This window comes from Spinacia oleracea, chromosome 5 (genome assembly GCF_020520425.1).
Source record: "Spinacia oleracea cultivar Varoflay chromosome 5, BTI_SOV_V1, whole genome shotgun sequence".
Lineage (NCBI taxonomy): Eukaryota > Viridiplantae > Streptophyta > Magnoliopsida > Caryophyllales > Amaranthaceae > Spinacia > Spinacia oleracea.
The window spans coordinates 8550712-8562245 of record NC_079491.1 but is presented as its reverse complement, the minus strand read 5'-3'; the positions used below and the strand labels follow the sequence as shown (position 1 = coordinate 8562245).

Here is an 11534-nt window from a genome sequence, read left to right as displayed (position 1 = left end):
ATCTAGCCGTTTAAAATAATCATTTTCTAAGATGCTACTACTAAAAAGAAAGGAACTGAAATTATGTCAGGTTCCCAAGACCATGAATTGTTTACAGGTCTGTTAGTATACAATTTTTGTATACTTTAATCTTCTAAATTATGCTACCTAAATATATTTACTACTAATGCATGATTTTGGAAGGTAGTAGAAGCAAAATTATTTTTACAGGTTTATAACTCATGATTGAGTGTGTGTATGAAGTAAAGGAACAACATCAGAATTACACCAAGAAAAAATGAGTTGAAAATCCATTAGATTCGTTGGAACAGTGAAGAGGAACTCAGGCTCGGAACATTGGAACTTAAGATGTATACTAGTTCCAGTTCCACCTACGGGTAAGTTCCTTCCAAATATAATGGATCACATCAACGAATCAACTCACATGCACTATATAAGTGGAAGTCACTGTGAACATCTCAAAGGAACTCAATCATGTGAAATATTAGTAAGGTTGTTCCCTCATTTTACTTGTGTTAATTAATGTTGAATATTTTTTGATAAACTTGTTTCTCCTAAATTGTTGTGCAAACTAACCTTATTTGTGTTACAGGTTTTGTTTTGGAATTTAATATTTATAAAATGCATAATGACAGGTTCCATTGATCAAAGGAATTCTTCTTAAGATCTAGTGGAACAATCAGCGAACTCAAGGTTACAGTAACTTGATAAATGGGGCATGAAATATTTGATAGCAAATCTATGGTATTAAAGCTTTTCATGTACAAGTTCTTGATTCTTGTTAACCTAAGTTCCATGGAACAAAATATACGTTTCAATGGTTCTTTCATGAAGTAAATTTTCCAGGAACATTATATTTTGTTATTATGTTTGAGTATATATTTATTTTAGACTAACCTGTTAATCATAACTTTGCACAAAAGTATTACACTTGAGTGTTATTTTTCCCCAGATTACTCATATTAAAATAACTCAAGATGGAGAATGAAGACCATAGGAACATGTTCTAGCTTACTTGGAACATGAAAAATGAGGTGGCTTCAACTAAGGGGGAACACCTCGTTATATCTCGACAACGATTGTTCTATGAGAGAAAATTCACTATTATCGTTCGGTTGCTACCTACAATGGAAAACTTATAACTTTTGACAATTAAGGTAAGATTGGTTCCAAATGAAAAGTTGGTAAGTCAAGTTCCCGTTCTATTGTGAATTTTTTTGTCGAGTAATTAATGCACATTTGTTTAGAGTTTCCAAAATTATGTTTACTCAGATTATTTTAAAAATAAATTACATCATCAGTAATAACTAGAAATGTCATAGTTGAACGGAATCAAAGAGGGAACACATACTTTGTGGATCACAATTTGGTTCCTAACAATAACTTGATATTTCTAGGGGTTATTGAAGATGATCCAGAGTTTACAACAAACATAAAAATGTGTGTTGAAATAAGTGAATATATTACTTGTGATTGAAACTAACATGTCTATTCCCAGCAAACAGGTTAAAGTTTATTTCAACATTGAACTCGCAAGTTCCTGTAGAATTAATCGAGTTTCTAATGATAAAATATGTCACTATTAAAAGCAACAGTAGCCAACTACATAAGCTCATGTCGAAGAACTTCAAACTAAGGTTCAAGTTCCAATTCATGAAGCCAAAGATCTACTCGATCAATCAATATCGTGCAACAAGTTCCACTACAGCTCTAGTATTAGAGAAATTGTCAGTTTCATTCATCGAGTTCCTGTGTGCACTACAACATTCATTTAATCAATTTATCAATGACATCGGCAAAGGAACTCATAGAAGGTTGGTTCTTGAAAGGAACAACCAGTCAGAAAGGTTTCATGAGCATAAGTGTTTATATGAACATGATGAAGGAACACACCAACCACTCTCTTGATTTCTATAAAAATTAAATAGAGAGTGATATTTACGATGATCAAATGGAAAAAGCATGTCAAGGAACATTTGAAGAATGATTGACAATATTCGAGTTTAAATGAAAGTTTCCACAAGACGTGAGGGCATCAAGATGATGGAACTAGCACTCGAGGAACTCGAACATAAATTCATCAAAATTAGTCCATCGCCTCAAGGCATCATACACATGGTGAAAAATTATATAAGGTACATTTCTCTTATTCATATCATAGCATGTTTTAATGTGTTATATTGTTTACTTATTAATTTAATTGTACAAGTCTTGAAATGCATTATGTGATTATACTTTCCTTATGATTTCATCTATTCATGGACTGTTTAGAGGATCAATACTTAATGAAGCAATGACATGAGCATAACATAGTCTTTTCCATGAGTTTTGTTGATTTGGAACTCCTATACATATTTAGATAAGGCAATTATGTATGATTAAAGTAAATGTGTCACACTTATATTTTGTGCTGTAAAAGGCATACTCACTTGCCCAAAGAGTATTAGAGGTCTCATAATAGAACTATATGGATGCTATCAAACAAGAAAATCCTAAGTTGCCAAAGAAACAATGGAAGAAACATTGATGGAACTAGACAAGTAGATTCCCATAAAAATATTTCTTTATCTTGCTTAATATTGTCAGAGGGAACAAACCTATATTTTAACCAACTTCCACTTATCCACACCATATGTATTCGAAGAACAACATCTTTCCACAAGACTGGTTTGTGTATTATACTACATTCGCAAAGAGTGTTCTATTGTGCCGAGCCATTAGCATTATTCTACAACCTTTGGGTTGTGTGTCCGTGCTAAGTACAATCATACTCTACAATCCAGTATTGTATCTCTACATTGTATTCTTTATTCCTATCATTAACATTTCATAACTTCGAAGATCCTTATTTCCAAAATTATCATTCCACTCATATCCCGACACTTCAAATATACTACTTCCCACGAGCTCTAAGTTAATATTCATTGATTTGTATGGTTTGATGATACATAAAGAGTTATAAATGGATGAATACATTTTGAGGGGGAAGTTTGTGGAAGAAGTGAGAAGCAAGTTTATTATACTTTATCAATTGATATTTCGAGGGAAATCATTAGATGGAGCTACACTTACAAGCTCCAAAATGAAGAGAGGAATGGTAAGGAACTCTGGGGGAATAAGGGAGGAACAAATGTAAATGATTCATATTTGGTGGTGGAACTCAAGTATGTATGAATATATTTTCTCTTTACTGTTGTACTTAAAAACTCTAGGAAAGTGCCACAACGTGTAATGACACCCTTGTTTCAAAAAAAAAAAAAAATGTATGATGAAAAAAAAAATGAAAATGAGAAAAAAAAAAAAAAAAAAAAAAAAAGAAAAAAGAAAAACAAGGGTGATCAAATCTTTATTATTTCCTAGATGACATATGATTCTGAAGACGTTTACTCATGGAATCAGTTGAAAGGGGAACATAAACAAAAATTGAAAGAACTTGATGAAATACGTTCAAGTTCCTTTTATCAGTGTGTTTCTCAAGGAAAGTTGGTGGTTGAAGAGAAGTGAACTTGATTGGTACATATCATGGTGAACGTGTGTTATGTTTAGAAGAAATTTCAAGATTGTGAGGTAAAGTGATAAACTCTAATGATTGTTAAGAACCTCACTTTGAAAACCTAACTATAGAGCACACTATCTATCTCAAAGTTCCCTCTATTCAAATTGTTCCATAAATTTCTCTCATACTTCTTTGAGCCCGATATTACAATATCATACTCTCTTAATCCATTTTTGACTTTCAAATTTGATCTATGCTTGACTTTAATTTATTATTTGTCAAGTTCCTTCAGTAATTTTAAAGTTGGATCTTTGGATTGTGAATTGGAAATTCGTGTAGCATATGCATCCTAAGTTTGAAAATTGAGCATCTTGAGACTTTTAGGACTAACAAGTGTTTAATCTTTATGGTGGTAATTGTGGCATATAGCAATATGTATATATGATTTACCTAAAGCAAATATGTGTAAGAATGTCCTTTTCGATAATGACAAAAGGGGGAAGATTATGTATAATGCTTATTGTCTAATATAGTCAAGTCTAAATCCTCTTATGCATGACTTGTTCAATAGTTTCCAGTCTGTATTATTAAGGGGGAATTAATGTACATCTTTAATGTCTAATTTGCGATAAGCATCATTTGTTTGTCATCATCAAAAAGGGGGAATATTATTGAGTAATATAGTGTTTTGATGATTATGAACAAATGATGATTATCTAACTAATGTGTGTATTGTTTAGATGTGCATGAACAAGTAATGAAGGTCAATAAAGATCATTTAGTTGGAAATTTCTGAAGATATATACAAGAAGAAGTGAAGTTCCTGAAAGGAACTCAAGAAGTGAAGGGAACTTCAGAAGAGAAGTCTAATTATATAAGTATACCATTAGACTTAGAGTTTGTGTCCTTAACTACTGCATACTTGTTTATTAGTTTAGTTTTCTTCATCTTGCTTGTATTGGTTGTCATCACTGACTTTATGGTTTTGATGACAACTAGCAAACGACTAACCTATGTTTGAGTTCCAATATGTATACGAAACAAATATAGGTTTGATGAAGAAACAAACATGAAGAGTTCAAGTCAATAAATCAAGTATCCAAGCAGCAACAAAGTTCTTCAAAGGAACACAAACAGATCAGTTCCTCAGCAGATCCTACGAGGAACAACGAGTATAAAGTTCCTGAGTAGGAACAAGCATGGAGAAGTTCCAGAGGCGGAACTATCAACATGAGGCTCTTGAGTTGGAGCATCATGAAGCATGAAGAAGAAAATAAGAGTTTATTTTCTAGGATTCATGTAAGTATGTAGAAACTTGAATAATTGAGGAACACGGTGCCAAAAGGAACTTGTCGGAACTTATGAGAAATAACGTCAGTTTATCTTCCTAGAATACTCCTAGTTTTAAGGTAATTTTAAGTGTCAATAACGTGGCTTTTAACACTCCTAGTTGTTAGGGATTTACCTTTGACTTTGAGTATTTATCTCCTAGTAAAACTCTATTTATTTATGTTTTTAAAATAAAAGATAATTTTTATAAAATCTTATTTTAGTTAGGATTCTGATTTTTATATCATATATATATTTATTTATTATTTAAAATTCGTTTTTAATAATGTCCTATTCATTCTAGGATTTGTTTTGAATATCTTTTGTAGTTTAATGTGTTTAAAATTTTATTTTTAATAAAAAAAAAATAATTAATCTTTTTGTAAAATAAAAATCTGATTGTTAGTTATTTTATTTTAATAAAATTTATTTTTCTATTTTATTAAAATCAGATTTAAAAGGTTTTGTTTTAGAAAATTAAAATCATTGTTTTACGTTGTTTTGGAAAAACTACATTAGTGGAGAAATAATAGGAGATCATGGAAAACCTGATTATGCTTAGCCCTAACTCCATGATTTTCTCTACTGACTAAAGTCATGGGATCATGCCTAAATTGAAGGGTTTAGTGGTTGTTAGTGGAGAAGATTATGGAGAAAGTGGTTGAGGTTTCTTCCTCTATAAAAGGAGAGCTTTCTCATTCATTCAAGAGTGTCTGACTTGCGTATTCATTCCAAAAAGGGTCTGGTTTATGTGGAATAATTTTACAGAAATTATATTTTGTTTTCCACGTTTTTAGAGTCAGTTCCTACAGTTCCAAGTTCCTGTCAGTTCCAAGTTCCTTTACAATTATTCATTTTCTACATATTAGAGTTTAATCAATTATCAAATGTCTATATTTTAAGAGTTGTTCAAGGGTTGAGTGAGCTCTTTTAATGGGTAATTTGTCAAGGGTTTGAGTGAATTCTTGTATAAGTTTTGGGCAAGAACTTGAGTGAGTTCCTGATGTGTATGGGGTAGGAACTTGAGTGAGCTCCTGTTGCATTTGGGGAGACTTTGAGTGAAGTCTATGAGAGAGAAGCAGATAGGCTTTGAGTGAAGCAAAAGAGTCAAGAGAGACTTCTAGGGAAGTTAGTGAGAGCGTAGTTGTTTGAGGAACAACTATTGGGAACTTGAGTTCGTAGAGGAACTCAAGTAATGCCCGAGTTTCTTATAGGTTTGTAACTGAGTTGTTGCCCTATAATGAAAAGAGTTTAAGTTGAAATCCCTAGTGGGTCGAGGTTTTCTTTCTAGCTGAGCCTAGAAAGTTTCCACGTAAAATCTCTCTTGCATTGTTTCCCTACTTGCTTTAAGTTTCTTTATAATTCCGCAAAATTGGCTAGCAAGTTCCATACTACAATTCACCCCCCCCCTCTTGTAGTGTTCCATTCGAATAACAAATACGTAGCGAGAGCCCGTTAATTCTAAGTCTATGATTAGTATCGACTTGAGAGAGCATGCTAATCTAATTAATTACTTTGTTGATTATCGTGATTGTTCAATGTCCTGGATTATTATTTGTTGGCAAACCTATACCCTAGATTCCTTAATATATTGATTCATTCTTGTTTAATATTCGTTCGTAGTCTTAGTATACAAACCATCAACCAACTTTGTTCACAATAGTCTAGATTAATTAATTGATAGTAGAAAGAACGCCTGTTTCCCTGTGGATTCGATCCTGACTTCCCTTGCTACCTAGCTAGTGGACCTTAGGTTATTTTTGATTAGGTAACACGACTTTAGCCTGTCAGTGTGGCAAGAAGTTTGATAGCCAAATGTCTAAACCATTTCTCAATTTCATGACTCACCATGTCAATAAAGCTTTATAAATAGCCTTCTAATTTTCAGTAATTTGCAATACCAAAACCCAATTCAGAAATGAGTAAGAAAAATAAATAAACCATTGATGAAACTTAAAGCTTTTCCACCATTTTTCTCTCTCCTCCGTTTGACCACCGCAGCACCGCCACCTCCGCCACCACTTTTTTCCGGCGACTTATTCCTTCGCTCGGACCACCTCAATGAACCCGGCGCCACCTTCTGTCGTCGCCGGAAGACCCGCCTCTGTTGTTGCGTGAGTTGCTGTTTTGCGTGGGTTTCATTGCCATTGCTACCTTGATTTTCTTGATAACCAAAATGAAGTATAAATGGTGAATGAAAGTGGGTCTAGGTGTTGTAAAAAAAGTAATGGACCGTGAGTTTACATAAGGAAGAACTATTTTGGGCTTTTCTCCATCAAGGTAAAGGTTTATAGTAATTATCATGATTTTAAGTGGACCTTTAATGAAAGAATCATAATTTATTATTAAGCACATGATTAATTCTTATCCTCTGTTATGATTTGAAGTTGTTATGGAGTCCTTGAAAGTTAGATGGCGTTTGAATGGGCTTTGGAAATAAATCTATTGAGGGGTAATACGATCATTAAGGAATGAGTTGAGTGTTGGAATGAGGGAATTATTATGTCTAGCATTTTATCTTATATGTCCGTATATGTTATGTAATACTTATGTCCAGCAATTATATTTATGTGCCCGTATATAAAAGTATTATATTATGTCCAGCACTTAAGTTTATATGCCCGTATATGAAATGTGTGACTCTTATGTGATTATATGTTTATTATGTGTTTTATGTGATAATTGATATGATATATGTTTATGATTATGATCATGTTGTTATGATGTTAAAGACCTTGTTCGGAAATAATTATAATATTTATAAAGTTATTTTAAAAAGAAAGACGATGTTGCTTTTGTCGGCATGGAAAAGTGAACTGAACTAGTAAATGGGCGAGTTACAGGTAGAGGCCATGTTAAAGTTAAAGTTGGGAAACAGTTCCCCCCTGAATGATGAAAGAAAAGTTCCGCCAAAGCCTGTACTTGCCAATGAGCTGTAAAGGAAATGATTCCTTGCCGACACATGTTTTCCAGATAACAAGATTAAGTTATTTCCGAACAACAAATGCTAATGATTGATATGTGCCAAATGATTTTCAAATAAAACCGTTTTGACGGGCTGGAGTAATATTACTGAGTTTTCCACTCATTTTTGGATTTTCCTGTGTTTTACTGTTTTCTATTTTTATGATGATGCACAGGTTCGATTAAGGAGCCCGAGTTGCTCAAGTCAAAGTTATTACTGGAGTTGGTAATTTATTATGGAGATTTTGAGACGAGAAATTATTTATTATGGAAATCCTATTATTGGGTTTTTGATTATGAGAATAAAGAATTATATTTATTTTTGGGAAAATTGTATTAATTAAAGTATTGTTTTGAGGAATATTTTATTTGTGGGCCCATACCCACAGGTCCCAGGATTAATTATGCCTAATTCCGCTGCTAATGATGAGTTAAGTAAGGTTTATTACCGATAATTAAGGTACCGAAGGGTCGGGGCGTTACAGTTTGGTATAAGAGCAAAGGTTCTGGACCATAAGTGCTAAACCTTACGGGTTTTGCATGTAATAGAATTCAATAGGCTTTAAGCAAAGAGTTTTAAGGAATGAGTTAAAAAGAATATGTTAAGATCAAGTCAAGTTAAAATGGAATGAGTGTAGGAACGGGATTAAAGGGATTTATTCTCATGTTATTTATGTTTTCCTGATTGAATATGTTATGCGAAATATCGATTATCAAGTTTACTAACGATGCCACGAACGAAGCTCACAAGCGCAACATTCACGATGGCGCCAACGCTAATATTATTTTAATTTTGCTCTCTCGCTTTGGATCCGAACTTCCCTCATTTTCATGTTTATCATGTCATGTTATGAGTTTCCTACCCTAGACAGACTAGGAAAAGTTTAGGCATTACTGATTTCTTGGAAGAAGTTAAGTTAAGCACGGTTCGAACTCAAAGATTTTGTGGATACGAATTGTTTTGAGGAATTTTTATGGTTATGAAATCTTTAAGGATAGTATAAATTTTTAAGGAAAAGTTCCGCTGCTAATGATGAGTTAAGTAAGGTTTATTACCGATAATTAAGGTACCGAAGGATTGGGGCGTTACCGCTAACCTAACAATCTTTATTTTGTGATCTGCGACATAAAGGTGAAGGTACACAAAATAGAACAACTCTAATTGTCAATGTTTATTAAAGACTTCCAGCAAACCAGTCCCGCCACACATTGAAGCTGAACACTAACAACTTTGCAAATTTAATTTATTTTGGGCGGCAGGGATGGAAAACAAAGAAAAGACAAAAAGAAGGATAAATAAAATTTACGTGAAAGTCCTATTCCAGCCCACATTTTCCCTTTTTCCAAGTGGTTTTTATATCTTCTATCATCAATTGCAGCAGCAACATACGTTATCCGTGGACTATAGGACGACAGTGTTAGGAAAATGACCCCCATTTCCAGCTGCCTGAGCAACAAAGATACCTGCAACAGCTGAGAAAAGCACAACATCAAAAGGATTTAGAAAGGTCAATTGTGTTGATGCTGGCAGACTGTTTGGTCAACTGAAAGATTTATTAAAAGGCGTTTATGTGCCATGTGGCCCGTTACTTATGGGTATTTCATTTCATATAAATGTCATTTAAATTTAGAAACACGGCACGTATAAGATTTGAACCTCTAACATCAGGTTTAGATAATAAAGTCTTCACAACTAAACTATAACATGTTCTATATTATCATCGCAAAAAATTTTTTGTACATTGGGATAATTTGCTTTTTACCAATAAATTAATGTTGATTGACATATAACATATTTTCAAGTTAATACTAATGTATGTATAGTATTAAATGCTAACGTTTTATAAAAGATCTTTCACACACAAGGTTCTTGTGTACAATAAATTATTGCATATGGGGGAAATTTTTTATTTTATTTTTTTTGTAACTTTTAACGTGTTTTGATTAATAATTTTTATATTATGAAAAAAAGTTGATGAATCATTTTAAAGGGTCAAATGGCTATTTTTATACATTATTAGTGATTTTAAAGAGATATTTTTTTATTATAATGAAAAAAATTATCACCAAAAAATATATAACTTTTAAATTATATTAGTGTAACTTTTAATCATTATGAGTTAACTTTTACTTCAATGTATAATATTTATTGTACACCACCTTAAAATAAGAATTTTTAAATGCTTTATTGTTCAAAAAACTAAAGATGGAAAAAAATCACATCAAATCACAAATAAAATAGGAAAATAAATGTTACTTTTTTATACAATATGCAAAAAAAAACACAAAAAATACGATATTGCATTATCTTACCCTCAAAAACCAAAATCAAGGCAAATGATAAATTTACTTTGAGAACGTTGATTTTCTTAGAAGAAATAAAATTTGTCATTGAATTTATCACCTTTACAAAAAAGAAATAAAAAAAAGGAATATAATATTCCTCTAGAAAAGGAAAAGTAAATGAATCAATAAAATATCAGAAAATCAAATCAAGTAATTAAATTTAAGAATGGAATATATTTGATCCCTGATTAATACAAAATCAATGAATTAAAATTAAGAATAAAATATATTTGATCCCTAGTTAGTACAAAATCAATGCAAAATAATATCAAGTTTTTTTTATGTTTTTTTTTTTTTTTGTGTGCTGAAGGGGATCAGATCAACTATATAAAGAGGCTAAAAGTTAACATTTTACTCTCATCTCTTTACTTAAGATTAAAGTTCTCCATCACACTAAAAATTTCGAAAGAGAATTGAAATTAAGCTATATATTTTTAACAAATGGCCGCTGGAAAGACGTTTGTGTTCATGCTAGTGCTACTAGTCATTTGTTCATGTGGTAAGTTATTTGTTCACGTATCACTTTTTGAACAGTTCTCAATGCATTCGTTCAACTACGCATTTGCTCACATGTCCTGAAATTCCTTGTTTTGCATTTTTCCAAAAAATGCGGCCCACGATCTACGACTTTGTGTTCGTGCCGGCCGTGCTTTTTATGTGCCAATATAAAGCTGTGTTTTTTTTTTGTTGGATCGGACATTGCTTTTTTATGTTGGGCCGGTTTTTCTTCGGGTCAGGCTGACCCAATGACATCTTTAGTTATACATCAACAAGAATCAAATGAGATGTTGGATAATAAACAACTCCAATATAATATCCCGCTTGCATGATTATATATGTGTTTTTCTCGTATTTAATATTTGGTTAAATGATTGCAGGTGCAAGTGCTATAAGTTTAAGATCTGACAAAATGATATCTCTTCAACATATTGGAACAAATGATAGAACTGGATGTTTCGAATTTCCCAATTGTACACCCGGTAAATGTCGGGAAACTTGTGGTGGACCGAACTTCGGGAAAGGGTCGGACTGCAGGGGCGATTCAGCCTCTGCTTTGTGTTGTTGTTTACATTAATTTGTACTCCGATCGTTGGTTACAATTACCAACGCTTTTTCAAATAATACTTGGTATTCCAAATTTATGAATATCTTGCAGTTTCCTGTGATTTATTAACAGACTACCTTTATTTCACATTGGTTGAACTATGTATTCGATTCCTAGTTTTATGGGTGACCCAACCAAGGAAAACGGTCCTAATATAAGGCAAATGTGTACTCTGTGGTTACAATTTACCAACATTACAAATAAGGCTTTATGTAAAAATAAAAAATAATTACATAATTTTCATTCACAAGAAAACTTAAATAAATTATAAATTTCACAACAAAATGGAAGATT

General features: G+C 32.3%; 1 long non-coding RNA gene across 1 annotated transcript; it reads left to right on the top strand.

Annotated features, from left to right (window-relative positions):
* Positions 1-10297: 10297 nt before the first annotated feature.
* On the top strand, positions 10298-11327 carry LOC130461947 (uncharacterized). Its single transcript, XR_008922005.1, has 2 exons — positions 10298-10634; positions 11014-11327. It is a non-coding gene; the product is annotated as an uncharacterized lncRNA (long non-coding RNA).
* The last annotated feature ends 207 nt before the right edge of the window (positions 11328-11534 follow it).